Here is an 18,421-nt window from a genome sequence, read left to right on the forward strand (position 1 = left end):
TTGCTTTGAAGTTAATAAAGTTACAAAGTATTCATTGTTGATGACAAGAAGCTATCTCAAGACCTTGAGAACAAGTAGAAAGAGGAAAGTGTTATTATACCTTTGTGAACTATGCTTGGAATTCAAGTTGGAACGTTCTGTTGTCGTGATGGATTAGCAAAAGAACTGAAGTGGAACTTTTTGTTATGATACAGGATTTCCTTATCCTTTTTGAACATTTAAAGAAAGACCTCTTTGAATCTTGATAAGGGGAGTTCGCCCAGGTTTTCAGAAGAAGCAGATATTGTGTTGAGACTGATATTATTTATATTGTTTGATGTTGTTCAACTGCCATATAATTCCTTAATGCTTTGGTGTATATACAAGTGTCAGGGGCAGAAACCTATTATTTGAGTGTTTACCTTTAGCTTACTTTAGGCAGAGACATCCTCCTCAGGGTAGGGATAGTGAGGTGTTTATCCAAGCTTTTAATTTAATAAAATGGCATTTGCTGAAATATTTTCATCAAGTTGTCTGCCTCATATTTCTGACCCCTCACAACTGATAGTAAAGTCTGAGAGGCCTTATGATCTTAAAGTAACCTTCCTCTTGAGGAGGTGCTCAGGGTTGTGAAAGAGGTTGAACACACTCGCAAGTGTTTCAGAGAATTTGAAATAAGACAGACTGATATGGAGAAAAAGGGAAGAGGTGCAAGTGATGGAAGTGTTGGCTGTACAGGGTAAAAAGTCTGACAAAAAGAAACCTGCCATTAAAAAGAAAGAAGCCAGATTTAAGATGAAGAAGAATGAAGAAGAGAGGAAACAGTGTTTGCAATAAGAGGGGTAATTTTACAAATTGTTGCAGGACCAAGAAGAAAACTGTGGAGTATGTGGATGAGTTATGTGATGATCTTGAGGAGTGTAATTATGTCATAGATGAAGATGGGATTAATGGAGATGAAAATGCGGATGTAGAGAAACCAATGTCTACCATAAGGATAGAAGGGAAAGGCTTTGAGATGGTTATAGATTCAGGTGCCAAGTTCACTTTAATGCAGAAGAATATATTTGAGACTAGTTTGCTCAAGAAATCTAATCTTAATAAAGTAGATATCAGACCAGTGACATATGGTGGAAGATGCATTTACCTACTGGGTTGGTTCTGGACCATGATGCAGTTTAAGAATATGCAGGTTGAAAGAGAAGTCAATGTTTCTGATAAAGGAAGTTTTTCCCTACTGAGTTGGTCTCACTAGAAGAGATTAAATATACAATTGCATCCCAATGCAGATGAGGCAGTATATGCTGTAGGTGGCATGAATGGTGGTGTTTTGAGTGTTGATGCGAGTCGCAATATTTTTAGAGACGAGTTAGGATGTTTCAAGGGTTACACGCACAAGATAAGAATGAATTCTGATTCTACCCCTGTGGTGCAGAAGGCAAGGTCTGTTCCTATAAATTTCAGGCTTGTCGTAAAATAAGAACTTGAAGAGATGGAGAAGAATGGGGTGATGTAGAGGCCAACACTGTGGACCTAGGTCGAAACACCGTTGGTGCGGGTTTGCACAACCTTAATCTAGAATAGTGACTAGATAGACATTAGATGTGAGGTGCTTAAACCTTTTGTGTACCGTCTTCTTTATTCATTTTGAAATTCCAAATAATACTCCAAACAACTCTTTGTTTTTCACAAAACACCAGTTGTGCTATTTACACCAGTTTTTCTGGACTACTATGTGCAGCCTCCACAAGAATAAAATACAAATGACAATACTTTTCGGACCCTCGGTTCATCTTCAGGGCCAGTAGCCCAATACACTGGTTGATGAGTCTGCAAAAAATGTGTGTGACAGTATGGCAAAAGTTGCCCGGGCATCTACACTCCAACGCATCCGTGTTTTGTGCTCAGTGAATCACGATCCCAATGAGTGAATTTTGAAAACACTAACGCGTATATTCGGACAAAGATGGTCTGTGTGTCACTTCAATCTCACTCGGAGAGTTCCGTTATAAGAGAGGCCCGAGTCCTTCTCTCACGTGCTAGAGAGGACTGCCTCTTCTGAATGGGCCCCCCCCTTGTAATTGTTCACAAACCAAATATAAAACTAAGACTTTGTATTGATTTCTGATCTGTTAATCGTTGTTTCATACCAGATGGACATCCTTTACCAAATTTTACAGAAATGCTGGGCACAATAAAATCTGATCTGCTAAGATTATGAATACACTAAACTTAAGGTCTGCATACCATCAAGTTGTATTGCATCCTGACTCCAGAAACATCAATGCATTTATTACTCCAGAAGGCTTATCCCAATGTAAACCTATGACTTTTGGTTTAGTGTCTGCTGCTGCAGTTTTTGAATGAGTCATGCACCAGTTATACCATGATGTTCAAGGTGTTTTATGATTCTAGGATGATATGCTGGTATATGAAGCAACTATGGAAGAGCATGATGTATGGTTAAGTTTTAGATATTTTCCTGAAATATGGTTTAGCACTTAGTAAGGAGAAGTAGGCATTGTAATTGGTCATTTATCCCACGCTTATTGCTCAGATTTTTCTAAGCGGAAACCCGGGGATCAAACTTGTGTTGCTCTGCGTAATCTAACCTCTCTCCCTGGCTGTTCAACCAATACCTGGCACTCCTTTCCCACCGCATCGCCGCTCTCTGCCCCAACTTTCAGTGCTATGCGGATGATACCCAGCTCATTTTCAGGCTTCCCTCGGCCTCCTCCTCTCCTTCCCTCATCTCTGTTTGTCTGTCTGCCATCCAGGAGTGGTGTGCCGCCGATGACCTCTGCCTTAATGCCAGTAAGACTGAGATTCTACTCATCCGCACACCCACTCCCTCCTTCCCTGCAGCTCTCTGGCCGGCCTCTCTTGGCCCTCTTCCCGCTCCCACTTGTAAGGCAAAAAACCTTGGGATCATCTTCGACTCCACACTCTGCTTCTCTCCTCGCATCTCTGACCTCTAAGAAGTCACACTACCAGCTGCACCTCATCAGAGGTCTTCTTCCTTTCCTCTCCTTCCCCCAGAAGCTCACTGTCTCCAGAGCCCTGGTTCTCTCTAGGCTGGACTATTGTAACAGCCTCTATCTAAGTTTTCCTGTCTCTATTCTCCGCCCTCTGCAACTTATCCAGAACAGGATTGCAAGACTTGTCCTTGGCCTCAAGCCCAGGGATCGTATCTCTCCAGGTCTGAAATCTCTGCACTGGCTCCCAGTGGCTACGAGGATAAAGTTCAAAACCCTCTGCATTGTCTACAAGGCCTTCTGGGGCCTGGGGCCGCAACACCTTGAACTCTCTCTTCCTAAATATCTTCCTTCTCTAGCTCTTCGCTCATCCGCCTCCAACTCCCTCAGGGTCAGTCGCTTCTCCAAGCAACAAGTTGGTGGTAGATCTCTCTCTTCGGCAGGAGCCTCCCTCTGGAACAGCCTTCCTGCCTCCATGAAATTTAAGGAGAACCATCTCCGGTTCCAGAAGCACCCCAAAACCTTCCTCTTTGCTTCAGCTTTCTCACCCCCCCCCCCCCTGTTGAATTTCCTGATAGAAACTGCACTGATTACCTGGCCACCCTTTCTGATCTCAGGCCCAGGCTTGCCAGTTGCCCACCTGCACTGCCTCTCTGGCAACCCCTGCACCTGGGGACTGTTTTCTGTATCCTTAGAGTCCCCCTACCAGCACCTATGTATGCACTTACCTTACACTTGCCACCAGCTGGCCGTTTTTATCTATCTTATTTATGCTACTATCCCTTGTACTGCGCTTTCCCCTCTCCCTTCCCCCATGCACTTTTCCCTTTCCCCTTCCCATGCACTTGCGTGATCTTAATGACGCCTGGCCTAGTAGGATCGTTGTCTGTCTTTATCAGGCTGCTGGTCCTGAGGTGATAATCCAGTAGAAGAACTAGAAGCGTAGCTGTAGAGTTCTTCCTACCAATGTATCCCTTTGTATTTCTAATCAAACTACAAAGGAATCAATTAGCCGAAAGATGGGATCACTGCATCCGTTGTTGGAGTATTCAGACACCGTTGACTGTAGAATAGGAAAGACCTGATATCAGAACAAAATAATCTTCCAAAAACCAGAACAAGAACGAGGCACCAGAAAGAATGCGAGAGATTTACATAAATACCAAATCAAGAAGAGAGCAATGAGGTGAGATGGATATGACTTTAACGCTATGGGTTTTTAGGAAAAACACTACAGAGGAACTCATCCACCACCCAACCTAGCCCTAAACCCTGCCGGCATGAGGACACCTAAGCGGAAACAGACAGTATCTAGTCCAAGGTGCTACCCCGACAAAACGAGGACACCTGTCGGCCTGTGTGCCAATAATCACAGTCTCTAGTCCAGGCGCTTTGGAGTTTGGGTGGTGCAGGTTCACTCTAGGCAGTAAGGGAAGGGAAGCCAGACCCAAGGTGATCAGGAGAAACGTTGGTATCTTTCAGCAGTTCACAGGTGAGTCTCCTAATTGCAGACCAGTAGTGTGTAAAAAGCTACAGAGCGCAAGCAATGAGGGTAATGCAATCCGAAAAGCAGAAACAGGTCAGAAAGGCAGGCCGAGGTCGATCACAATGGAGGATAACACAGGAAAATGAAGGGCAAGGTGGGTCAAGAACAAGAGCAAGATTCGGGCAAACACTAGCCTTGATTCGAAATTAGAAGCAGCGAGTGCGGCAACCCGGAAATGTTATAACGGATGGCCACAACCTCGCTTGACTCCTCCCCTGCGGAACGCGATAGCGTTGCGCTTGTGGAGAGGATGCCACAATCACCATGGTAACAATGCTGTGCGAGTTCTGAGGCGGCTGCGGGTGAAACGGGGTACTGAATGTTGTGAAACGCTTGGAGAGGTTTTGCCAGATAGTATAGAAGACAGAGAGCGTTGGTGGTGTGCTGGGCTAATCCTGACAGTCTTCCCTTTGTTCCCCCCTCCCTCGCCTCCTCACGCCTTCAAACACTTGCGTATAGGCGATTTATAAATGCCATATCATATCGTATCATATCATGCTTTCAAGGAGAGCATGTTGCCTCTGAGCTATCCTCCCGATACATTTCACAGTACTGTGATTCAGCATCTAGGAAGTGAGATCTCAGAGAAGGGTTTCAGACCAAAAGTGGAGCTCGGCAATAGCATTTGGAATTATCCTAGTCCCTGTGACAAATCACATGTTGTTTCATTCCTTGGTATGGCTGAGTAGTATTTCAAGTACATCCCTGGGGTAACCTCTAAGTCTGTAAGTATGAGGAAGCTGGTGAAGACAGGTGTACAATTTCAGTGGGACAGTATGTGTGAAGCAGAGTTCCGGGATATCAAATCTGCTTTAAGTGAGGCACCAACTTTGAATAGTTACGATTCAAGCAAGAGAAGTATAGTGACTACTGATGCCAGCAATCATGGATTGGGGGCTGTTTTGTCTTAAAGGAGTGAAGGGATGCATCATTACGTTTACCCATAGAGTTTTAAAAAAAGCAAAAAATAATTATTGCACTATGATAAATTCCATTCTTGTGGGGGTGTGAAGTTCATGAATCGGCCAGATCACAAACATTTAAAAGGAGATTTTAATCACTAAAGGTCTAGACAAAGTGTCCTCCAAGATTAGGAAATGGGTTGCCAGTCTTCAGTATTACACATGGGATGTTGAATAAAGACTAAGGCGGCAGATTGTTTGTCTAGGTTGACCAATGTGATTGAAGAACAGGAGGTAGATGATGATGACAAGGAAGATCAAGTGTTGGAAATGGAGATGAATAAAGATGTGGCATAAGAAGAAAAATGTCAGGAGACGATGATAAAAGACAATGTTTTGAGAGACACTGTGCAACGCATTGAATGTGGGTGAAAGAGTCATCAAATTAGGAGGGGGTCTATTCCTGATGCTGTGAGGTTGGTGTTTGATGAATTACATTGTAAAGGTTGCATGCTTATGAGGAGGGGGGCCAAGTTGTTCCCTCCCAAAAGTGTAAAAGGAAATGTTTTGGCCAGGGCTCATAAGGGTCATCAAGGTATGTCAACAACTAAGAAATTATTAAGGCAGGATTTCTGTTGGCGATTAATGGATCTACAAGTGGAGAGGTTAGTCAGAGATTGCCATGTATGTGAGGAATCTGGCAAAGGGTATGTCACCAGGGTGGAGCCAATGACCCTCATGTCTATCCCTGAGATTCCATGGGAACGTATAGGGTTGGACATTGTAGGACCAGTACAGTATCAAGGAAATATACATTTTTGGATGATATATTCAAACGAGAAGGATATCCATCAGTGATCATTAAGGATAATGGCATGCAATTGGTTTTGGAGGAGATGGAAAAGTTTTAAAACGGAAATGGTATAAAGCATAGAACTAGTTTGGTTTATTATTCAGAGACTAAAGGTACAGTAGAGAGATTTAACAGAGTTATCAAAGACAGTATCAGAGGTGCTATTGCTGAAGCAAGGACTGGAAAAAGGCTGCTGATGAGGTTGTGGTAGCATCTAGATTTACTCCTCATTCTACAACTGGAATTTCTCCATTTGAGATCCTCAGAGGGAGTAAGCCTAACATGAGAGTGTGCCCTGCACCCCTGGTTTGGTAGGGCGGGTATGAGCTAAATTAATTTCCAAATGGTTAGAGATAACATTGGTAAGAATCAAATAGAAAATAAATAATTGTTTGATATCAGGAAAGCCACAAAAGGAAGGATGTTTGAAGTAGGAGATATAGGATATAAGTCTGGCGGTAACCGTGCCGGTAAAAGCAGCATGTTGCCAACAGACTTGCACATTTTACCAGCACCTGGCTTGCCAGAAACACCGGGGCATTACAGCCCCGTTGGTCCGGGAAGTCAGGCGCCGGTAATTGTAAATCCCCATTCCCATTTGAGTCCCATAGGACTCAATGGGAATGGGGACCACGGTAGCACCGGCACCGTTAATAACGGTGATGGTGCTCCTGTGAAACTCTGCTCAATTTCCCTGAATTCAAACCCCCTTTTAACAACGACCCCATCTCCCTGGCCAACACCTATACCCACGTCCTCACCCAAGCCATTGAGTCCATAGCTCCCTTAGAAACCAAAAAAGAAAAAGAAAAATCTTGCACTCTAACTCATGGTTCATGGAAGAACTATCCACACTTTGCTCCAATAACCGCAGAGCTCTAGCCAAATGGCAAGCCTCGCCTAACCAATCCTCGCTAATTGAATTCAAAATTCAAAGAGATCTGTTCCTTGTATAAAAAAAGCTATTTTCCTAGCCAAATCAGAATCATTCAACCAAAGAATCTCCAAAGCTAACTCAAAATCTAGGGAAATATTCTCCATCTTCAAAGAACTCACCACCCCTGCCACCAGCGAGGATGAAATCATCAAAGACGGTGCCTGGTATTCCAGGATGCTCTTATCAACGAAGTTACAATGCTCCAAGATAAAATAACAGCTCAACGCAAAGCTCTTCCGAATCAGGACAGTTCACATATCCCCCCCTACTTACTCCACGCTCTCAAATACCTCTATTCGTCTTCAGAGACGTCACAGAAATGGAGGTCACCGACCTCCTCAAACACATCAAACCTTCTACATGCAAAGGGGACATCTGTCCCCCAACCATCATCAAAGAATGCGCAGACTCACTGGTCCCTATCATCATAGCATTTATTAATGCATCATTCTCTACTGGAACCGTACCCCAAAGCCTAAAAGAAGGCTGGCCTAGAGCCTGCCTGCCCTAACAACTACCGACCCATCACCATCCTCCTCAAAATCTTATACAAAGCCACCTGCAACCAAATCCAGCAGTATCTGGAATCCAATCCTATCCTAGGCAGAAAACAATCAGGCTTCCGCAAAGGTCATGGCACAGAAACCACCCTCCTACACTTAAATAACCAAATCACTAAAATAATGGATAACGGCAAACCTGCCCTCCTGCTCCTCCCCGATCTCTCCGCCGCGTTTGATCTTGCTGACCATGATATCCTCACCTCCCACCTGTTCAACGCAGTCCATTTTTCTCACAAAGCCACCTCCTGGATAACCTCTTTCCTAGAAGGTAGTGATATGAAAGTATATTCTGACCAGGCTAATGCAGCTCCCACCACCATCAACTGTGGAGTCCCCCAGGGCTCATGTACTGCACCCACCCTCCATAATCTGTTCACCAAAACTCTCTTTGGCATGCTGGATGCACTCGGCATAGCATACATGAACTATGCGGATGCCACCAAAGTCCTCCTCCCCCTTACTGGGGATCACGACCATGACTTAGAAGCTGACCTGGATGGCAATCGGTGGTCTCTGTCTAAACGAGGGCAAAACCGAGATTATCATTCTAGGCCCCAAAGAAATACTCTCCAAACTCGACCCCAAATACACTCACTTCACCATCGACAACAATAATATTCCAATCTCCACAGTTAAAACCCTTGGAGTCTACTTAGACTCAGCACTCTGTATAACAAGACAGCACAGCGCCATCTCGTCCACCTCTGCTCTCACCACCAAACTTATAGTTGCCATAAAACACTTTCTGACCACTCATAACTGCTTACCCATCGCCAGAGCCACAATAGGAGCCAGACTTGATTACTGCAATGCCCTTCTGGCAGTCACCTAAACTAAAAACATAAACAGGCTCCAAATAGTACAAAATAACGTGCTCCGAGCCACTCTACACATTCCCAAAAATTACCATATATCTCAGCCCAGACATAAACAAACAAACTATATCTCAGGCCAGACATGAGGCCCACTGGCTCCCAGTCAAGGAGAGGATCAACTTCAAAATCCTCACCCTTACACATAAATGCATCATTCTCTCCGCCCTATCCTACCTATTAGAGACAATAACCAAGAACATCTCTGCCCATCCCAAAAGGAGCCACCATGCTAACCAACTCTGCATTCCCTCCACAAAAAGAGCCAATGCCGGCGGCATCAGCTTCCCCCATATAGCACCTAAACTCTGTAATGCCCTCCCCAACGCACTCAGAGCAGAACCCTCGCTTTATTGCTTCCGCAAATCCCTCAAAACCACACTCTTCACATAAACTCACACTACTCCCTCAGCCTCTCCACACACTCAGCCCTGCTTAACCCTAAATTACTCTGCAATCTACAATGTCTATGTAGCTCTAAAATTAACCGTAAATGCAAATTGTTAATGTAATTTCTGAGCCTTCCTCTGCAACCAGCAATGTATATCTGTAACAGCGCCACGATGCCCTAGGGCTGATGTGCGCTTTAAAAATGTGAATAAATAAATAATAAATAAATCTGCGGCGGGTGCCGTTCCGCCTGCCAGGTCTGACCCTGGCAGACAGGACGGCACCCGCCCGCTGAGTAGTACTATTCCAGTCCGGTAACAATAGTGCTGGTAGGCTTACCGGCACCATTGTTACCAGATCGGCATGGTTATTATGAGGCCCATAGTCTATCAAACTTAACGAGTTAAATTGGTGGAAAAGATTGCATGGGGCTGTTAAGCCATCAAATGGCAAGGTACGGAACAGAAATAGGGTTTGTCACTGTTTGACCAAAGGGTCCGCTGAAGAGAGGTGGAGGCAAGGTAGTGGGCCAAACAGTAGAGATGACTAAGAGAGTGGCATCACACAGCTCGCATGATGACAGGTGTTGCCGTCCATGGAGGGAGTGACCTTTATACCTGAGGGGCCATGATGACTAATTATTTAGTTGAAAGAAAAAGGAGCTTATTCTTTCAACATATTGTTCCCAAATGAAGAGATTAGTGTGGCACTATTCAAATGTAGATAACTGTTCAATTGTTGTTTTCAAATGTATGTTACCAGTAAAAGAACATTGCTAAAGTTTAATTGTGTTTTGTTTCCCTTTTTGGTTGCACTTACTTTATTCATATTTTAATTGCAGAAAATGTGTAAATATTCTGTATTCTGAATACTAAGAATATAGAACACTGTATTGGAACTATGTGGATGTGCATCTTCCATTGGCATGTGCATCTTTGAAAATGAAGAGCAAACAAAAGGAAAGCTCTCTGTGAAAGAGGCATTGGGGGGTGTGTGCTGCTCTTAATAAAATAAGGACGACGTATGTGTGCCTGCATCTTTTCAACTTCCTTAAATTTGCCCCGCCATGGCGATGTGAGCATTCTAGTGATGTTATATGTGGTGATAGTCACATGTGTGCGTGTGGGATGACTAAAGTGATTTTTGTTATACTATATCGTCTACAGGTTGAAAAGAAATTGTCACCGTGGACTTAAGTGAGTATAATCAGGGGCTGCAAAACATGTGTTCAGTGGCAGGATTCAAAGGGTTGTTGGTGCTATTGCTGCTTAAATGCGACTTAGGTTAAATATCTTTCCCTAACAAATTGGCACTGACTGATGTTAGAGGGAACAGCAGTATAGCGAGACAGAGGGCCTCATTATAACCTAGGTGCTCCAGTAATAAAGGGTGCCGGTACAGGACCGGCACCCTTCATTACGGGACGCCCTATTATGAGGTTCCCTTTGTGGGACCCGGTAAAGACGCCAAAGGAAAATAAATATAACATAGCCTGTGTTCCTGAGACTCGCTTCTACGCCTGAGATTCTGAGTGAAAATGGTTTGGTCTTAACTGGGGTCACAACATTCCAGGTACATTACCTACTTGAATCACTTATGTACAAATAGTGTTCCAAGCGTCTATATTGGAGGAATCACTTTCAGGCTCCCTCCGACGGCTTTCCTCATGGGCGCCCACGAGGAAAGCCCTAAATATCAAGTTAATTCAAGCGCAAACTATTCAGCTTGTATTGGGTGCAGATTAGGAAGCGATCTACAGATGTCATCTCAATTTAGCCCCGATGAAAACCTGCGATAGGTTGAAACATGTGTTGACTTTTTCTTTGCTTGTCCAGTTGGAAATACTGAACTTTTCCTTTGTATGTTGAGTTAGAGTGAACAATCTGTTTGTCGTGTTTGGTTTAATAAAAGCTCACAAAACATTTCATTGAAATGTGCAGTGAATACGGAATGGGACATCAAAATACAACCACTTTTAGGCATATCCTCCTGGCAATTCAAGACCTATGGGTTTGGCTCCGGAACTGGATATTGAGGTGGAAGAGAAACCAATATGAGGAACTAAGGACTAAAGCAAGAAAGAGGCTAGGACAGAGCACAGACTTGGTTTAGAGTCCAGGGACTAGAAAGAGGGCTAGGGACTTTAGAATTAATCATGAGAACATACTGTTCAGGAGTAAAACAAAGTTAGCCAGAGTACCTATATTTGTGAATTGCAAAGCCCTCGCCATGAGTCAGATTTACTTAAAGCAATTTCTTTGAAAGTCATCCACCTTAATCGCAGACAAAGATGTTTATCAAAGTGGCAATGTCGTAATTAATACTCTCATTAATATCATTGAGGGACCTACCAACGAAATGACTATGCAGTGGTATCTTTCTCCCTGTCTTGTAGTTTGTTTGTAAATATATTGTTTTACATTTATACTTCATAACATTCTTCATGGCAGATGTCCATACTGCACACAAGCAATAAAGGTGCACAGTGTTAGTCTAAGATGAAGCTTCATCGTTACCAAATCTGGGACAGATTCCGAAAGATTGCTTCTTATAACAGAACATTCATTTGTACCTACCAGGGCTGAGCCTTCTTCTTCCACTTCCCTAAAAAATAAACAAATATGAGATTTAATAAAATATATTTTTGTTCAAGGGAGAATATGCACTAATCATGACCACCTACATATCACCCGAAGTAGCAGTTACATCACATGCATGCTATTCTTGCATGGCATAACTGTCTGTTAGCAGACACCATCACATTCTCGTCACAATTTGCCAGTCTAAAGAGAAACACTGAAGCCATACTGAATACTGCGAGCCCATACAGTGCGTGTCTGTATAATTCCAAACAGAGGATCCTAGGAACTGACATATGCTGAGGCTTCATTTTCATTGGGCGCATTGAGGAGTTGTCGAAAATGAATAGAGGTATCACTTTAGAATTAGATTCTGTTTGATGTTAACAGGCAAAAAACAGCTTAAAGATTAGTGAAATGTGCATTTAAGCACTACTGCGGGAACAGGGATCAAATTCAAAGGGTTGTAAAAAGCACTTTACGTTCAATTATGTAATTTCATATTTGTATAGCACCCAAATGTTATGGCTTCAGGAGGGGGGGTCCTGTCTGACAACCACAGTCTGTGAAAGCAATGTGGACACAGGGCCAGAGCGACTCATATGGACACAGGGCGACTCATATGGACAGATACATATGGACATATGGCCAGGGCGACTCATATGGACTAACTCATATGGACACAGGGCGACTCATATGGACACAGGCTCCGGACGACTCATATGGACACAGGGCTAGGACGACTCATATGGACACAGGGCGACTCATATGGACAGACACATATGGACACAGGGCGACTCATATGGACAGACACATATGGACACAGGGCCAGGGCGACTCATATGGACTAACTCATATGGACACAGGGTGACTCATATGGGCACAGGGACAGGGCGACTCATATGGACAGATACATATGGACACATGGCCAGGGTCACTCATATGGACACAGGGCGACTCATATGGACACAGTGCCAGAGCGACTCATATGGACACAGGGCGACTCATATGGACACATGGCCAGGGTGACTCATATGGACTAACTCATATGGACACAGGGCGACTCATATGGACACAGGCTCCAGGCGACTCATATGGACACAGGGCTAGGACGACTCATATGGACAAAGGGCGACTCATATGGACAGACACATATGGACACAGGGCCAGGGCGACTCATATGGACTAACTCATATGGACACAGGGTGACTCATATGGGCACAGGGCCCGGGCGACTCATATGGACACAGGGCGACTCATATGGACAGACGCATATGGAGACAGGGCCAGGGCGACTCATATGGACTAACTCATATGGACGCAGGGCGACTCATATGGACACAGAGCGACTCATATGGACACAGAGCGACTCAGCAGTTTGTTTTGGTCCTGTGTCCATATTTTTTTTCACAGACTGCAGTTATCAGGCAGGCCTCTCCAGCCACCCCCCCTCCCCACTTCAAAGCCATAACATTTGGGTGCTATACAAATATCAAATTACATAACTTAATTAACATAAAGTGCTTTTTACAAACATTTGACCTCTATGGTTTAGGTTTTGGGAAGTCTGACAGAAAAAACTGGAATGATTTGGGAATTGGGGTTTTAGACTACCCACCACAGAATGGCCTGTGTTGGAGAAGCTGCATGGTAAACAATGGGATGATTTGAGAATTTAGGATGTTCTGCTAGACCTGTGGGTCTAGTAACTATGTTTACCTACTTGGCCTAAGGGAAATGCACAACTTCTAAGCTCTACCAAGCTTTTCCTAGGCTGTCTTGGGCACTGTTGTGATTGGGAGAAGGAATGCAGTGATTCGCGCTCCCCTCTGGGGGAATTGAATTGTGCAATGCGATGGTTCTAAATAGTGCCATCATTGCACAAGTATGGAGCGTGTAAGTCGCTGTAGGAGCTCAGCACTGCTTGTTATAAGGATAATGTAGTCTAGAATGAGGTTACACTAAGGTCTGAGCTACACCACCTAGTAATATATGCAAATCTACAATTTGAAAGCAATGTGGTTGGCAAGCTAGAGAGTACCAAGGATCATACAAATATCTAAAATATCCCTAAGGTCTTCAATTGCCAGCAGTGTATGCCTCAAATACAGTATTCAATTCAAATGTCAATGAAATGTTTTACGAAGTTTCATTCAACCAAAGACGAATAACAGATTGGTTACTAACCAAAATACAAAAGAAAAAGTTCTGTCATTTATAACTAACAAGCAAAGAAAAAGCCAACATGCATTTCAACCTATCACAGGTTATCAGGGCGAAATTGAGACAACATCTGTAGATCTAATCTGCAACAAATACAAGCTGAATTGCTTGCACTTGAAGTAACTTGATATTTAGAACATTCCACCCCAATGGAAAATAAATATAACGTAGCCTGTGTTCCTGAGACTCGCTTCTACGCCCTTAGATTCTGAGTGAAAATGGTTTGGTTTTAACTGGGGTCACAACATTCCAGGTACATTACCTACTTGAATCACTTATGTACAAATAGTATTCCAAGCGTCTATATTGGAGAGATCACTTTCAGGCTCCCTCCGACGGCTTTCCTCGTGGGCGCCCACGAGGAAAGCCCTAAATATCAAGTTAATTCAAGCGCAAACTATTCAGCTTGTATTGGGTGCAGATTAGGAAGCGATCTACAGATGTCATCTCAATTTAGCCCCGATGAAAACCTGCGATAGGTTGAAACATGTGTTGACTTTTTCTTTGCTTGTCCAGTTGGAAATACTGAACTTTTCCTTTGTATGTTGAGTTAGAGTGAACAATCTGTTTTTCGTGTTTGGTTTAATAAAAGCTCATAAAACATTTCATTGAAATGTGCAGTGAATACGGAATGGGACATCAAAATACAACCACTTTTAGGCATATCCTCCTGGCAATTCAAGACATATGGGTTTGGCTCTGGAACTGCATATTGAGGTGGAAGAGAAACCAATATAAGGAACTAAGGACTAAAGCAAGAAAGAGGCTAGGACAGAGCACAGACTTGGGATTAGAGTCCAGGGGCTAGAAAGAATGATAGGGACTTTAGAATTACCCATGAGAACACACTGTTCAGGAGTAAAACAAAATTAACCGGAGTACCTATTTTTGTGAATTGTAAAGCCCTCTCCATGAGTCAGATTTACTTAATGCAATTCCTTTGAAAGTCATCCACCTTAATCGCAGACAAAGATGTTTATCAAAGTGGCAATGTTGTAATTAATATTCTCATTAATATCATGGAGGGACCTGCCAATGTAATGACTATGCAGTGGTATCTTTCTCCATGTCTTGTAGTTTGTTTGTAAATATATCGCTTTATATTTGTACTTCATAACATTCTTCATGGCAGATGTCCATACTGCACACAAGCAATAAAGGTGCACAGTGTTAGTCTAAGATGAAGCTTCATCGTTGCCACATCTGGCGCAGATTCCAAAAGATTGCTTCTTATAACAAAACATTAATTTCTACCTAAAAGGGCTGAGCCTTCTTCCTCCACTTCCCTAAAAAATAAACAAACATGAGATTTAATAAAATATAGGTTTGTTCAAGGGAGAATATGCACTAATCATGACCACCTATATATCACCCGAAGTAGCAGTTACATCACATGCCTGCTATTCTTGCATGGCATAACTGTCTGTTAGCAGACACCATCACATTCTTTTCACAATTTGCCAGTCTAAAGAGAAACACTGAAGCCATGCTGAATACTGCGAGCCCATACAGTGCGTGTCTGTATAATTCCAAACAGAGAATCCTGGGAACTGACATATGGTGAGGCTTCATTTTCATTGGGCGCATTGAGGAGTTGTCGACAATGAATAGAGGTATCGCTTTAGAATTAGATTCCGTTTGATGTTAACGGGCAAAAAAAAAAGCGTAAAGATTAGTGAAATGTGCATTTAAGCACCACTGCGGGAACAGGGATCAAATTCAAAGGGTTGTAAAAAGCACTTGACGTTCAGTTATGTAATTTCATATTTGTATAGCACCCAAATGTTATGGCGTCGAGGCGGGGGGTGTCCTGTCTGATAACCGCAGTCTGTGAAAGCAATATGGACGCACGGCCAGGGCGACTCATATGGACACAGGGCGACTCATATGGACAGATACATATGGACACAGGGCCAGGGCGACTCATATGCACTAACTCATATGGACACAGGGCGACTCATATGGACACAGGGCCATGGCGACCCATATGGACACAGGGCCAGGGTGACACATATGGACACAGGGCGACTCATATGGACAGACGCATATGGACACAGGGCCAGGGTGCCTCATATGGACTAACTCATATGGACACAGGGCGACTCATATGGACAGAGTGCCGGGGCGACTCATATGGACACAGGGCCAGGTCGACTCCTATGGACACAGGGCGCCTCAGCAGTTTGTTTTGGCCCTGTGTCCATATTGCTTTCACAGACTGCAGTTATCAGGAGGGCCGGGCCTCTCCACCCCTCCCCACTTCAAAGCCTTAACATTTCGCTGCTATATAAATATCAAATTACATAACTTTATTAACAAACTGCTTTTTACAACCCTTTGACCTCTATGATTTGCCTTTGGGGAAGGCAGACAGAAAATCTGGAATGTTTTGGTAATTGGGGTTTTAGACCGCACTCCACTGAATGGCCTATGTTGGGGAAGCTGGATGGTAAACAATGGGATGATTTGAGAATTTAGGATGTTCTGCTAGACCTGCGGATCTAGTAACTATGTTTACCTACTCGGCCTAAGGGAAATGCACAATTTCTAAGCTCTACCAAGCTTTGCCTAGGCTGTCTTGGGCACTGTTGTGATTGGGAGAGGGAATGCAGTGATTCGCCGTCCCCTATGAGGGAACTGATATGTGCAATGCGATGGTTCTAAATAGTGCCATCATTGCACAAGTATGGAGCGTGTAAGTCGCTGTAGGAGCTCTGCACTGCTTGTTACAAGGATAATGTAGTCTAGAATGAGGTTACACTAAGGTCTGAGCTACACCACCTAGTAGTGAGATATGTAAATCTACCATTTGAAAGCAATGTCGTTGGCAAGCTAGAGAGTACCAAGGATCATACAAATATCTAAAATATCACTAAGGTCTTCAATTGCCAGCAGTGTATGCCTCAAATATTGTATTCAATTCAAATTTCAATGAAATGTTTTACGAGGTTTCATTAAACCAAAGACGAATAACAGATTGTCTTTTGTATGTTGGTTAGTAAACAAAGTTCTGTCATTTATAAGTAACAAGCAAAGAAAAAGCCAACATGCCTTTCAACCTATCACAGGTTATCAGGGCTAAATTGAGACAGTATCTGTAGATCTAATCTGCAACAAATACAAGCTGAATAGCTTGCACTTGAAGTAACTTGATATTTAGAACATTCCACCCCAAAGGAAAATAAATATAACATAGCCTGTGTTCCTGAGACTCGCTTCTACGCCTGAGATTCTGAGTGAAAATGGTTTGGTCTTAACTGGGGTCACAACATTCCAGGTACATTACCTACTTGTATCACTTATGTACAAATAGTGTTCCATAACGTCTATATTGGAGGAATCTCTTTCAGGATCCCTCCGACGGCTTTCCTCGTGGGCGCCCACGAGGAAAGCCCTAAATATCAAGTTAATTCAAGCGCAAGCTATTCAGTTTGTATTCGGTGCAGATTAGGAAGCGATCTACAGATGTCATCTCAATTTAGCCCCGATGAAAACCTGCCATAGGTTGAAACATGTGTTGACTTTTTCTTTGCTTGTCCAGTTAGAAATACTGAACCTTTCTTTTGTATGTTGAGTTAGAGTGAACAATCTGTTTTTCGTGTTTGGTTTAATAAAAGCTCATATAACATTTCATTGAAATGTGCAGTAAATACGGAATGGGACATCAAAATACAACCACTTTCAGGCATAATCTCCTGGCAATTCAAGTCCTTCTATGGGTTTGGCGCTGGAACTGGATATTGAGGTGGAAGAGAAACCAATATAAGGAACTAAGGACTAAAGCAAGAAAGAGGCTAGGACAGAGCACAGACTTGGGAATATAGTCCAGGGGCTAGAAAGAATGATAGGGACTTTAGAATTACCCATGAGAACACACTGTTCAGGAGTAAAACAAAATTACCCAGAGTACCTATTTTTGTGAATTGTAAAGCCCTCTCCATGAGTCAGATTTACTTAATGCAATTCCTTTGAAAGTCATCCACCTTAATCGCAGACAAAGATGTTTATCAAAGTGGCAATGTCGTAATTAATATTCTCATTAATATCATTGAGGGACCTACCAACGTAATGACTATGCAGTGGTATCTTTCTCCCTGTCTTGTAGTTTGTTTGTAAATATATTGTTTTACATTTGTACTTCATAACATTCTTCATGGCAGATGTCCATACTGCACACAAGCAATAAAGGTGCACAGTGTTAGTCTAAGATGAAGCTTCATCGTTACCAAATCTGGGACAGATTCCGAAAGATTGCTTCTTATAACAGAACATTCATTTGTACCTACCAGGGCTGAGCCTTCTTCCTCCACTTCCCTAAAAAATAAACAAATATGAGATTTAATAAAATATATTTTTGTTCAAGGGAGAATATGCACTAATCATGACCACCTACATATCACCCGAAGTAGCAGTTACATCACATGCATGCTATTCTTGCATGGCATAACTGTCTGTTAGCAGACACCATCACATTCTCGTCACAATTTGCCAGTCTAAAGAGAAACACTGAAGCCATACTGAATACTGCGAGCCCATACAGTGCGTGTCTGTATAATTCCAAACAGAGGATCCTAGGAACTGACATATGGTGAGGCTTCATTT

The 18,421-nt window shown here is 43.1% G+C and overlaps 1 long non-coding RNA gene across 1 annotated transcript in view; it reads right to left on the reverse strand.

Moving 5' to 3' along the window:
- Positions 1–11,618, reverse strand: part of LOC138473665 (uncharacterized) — a 382,413-nt gene extending 370,795 nt beyond the window's left edge. The window contains exon 1 of the long non-coding RNA XR_011268836.1: positions 11,594–11,618. This is a non-coding gene — a long non-coding RNA (uncharacterized lncRNA). The remainder of the gene's footprint in view (positions 1–11,593) is intronic.
- Between the last annotated feature and the right edge of the window lie 6,803 nt (positions 11,619–18,421).

The sequence above is a fragment of the Ambystoma mexicanum genome, chromosome 8 (genome assembly GCF_040938575.1).
Source record: "Ambystoma mexicanum isolate Mex_15411 chromosome 8, UKY_AmexF1_1, whole genome shotgun sequence".
Classification (NCBI taxonomy): Eukaryota; Metazoa; Chordata; class Amphibia; order Caudata; family Ambystomatidae; genus Ambystoma; species Ambystoma mexicanum.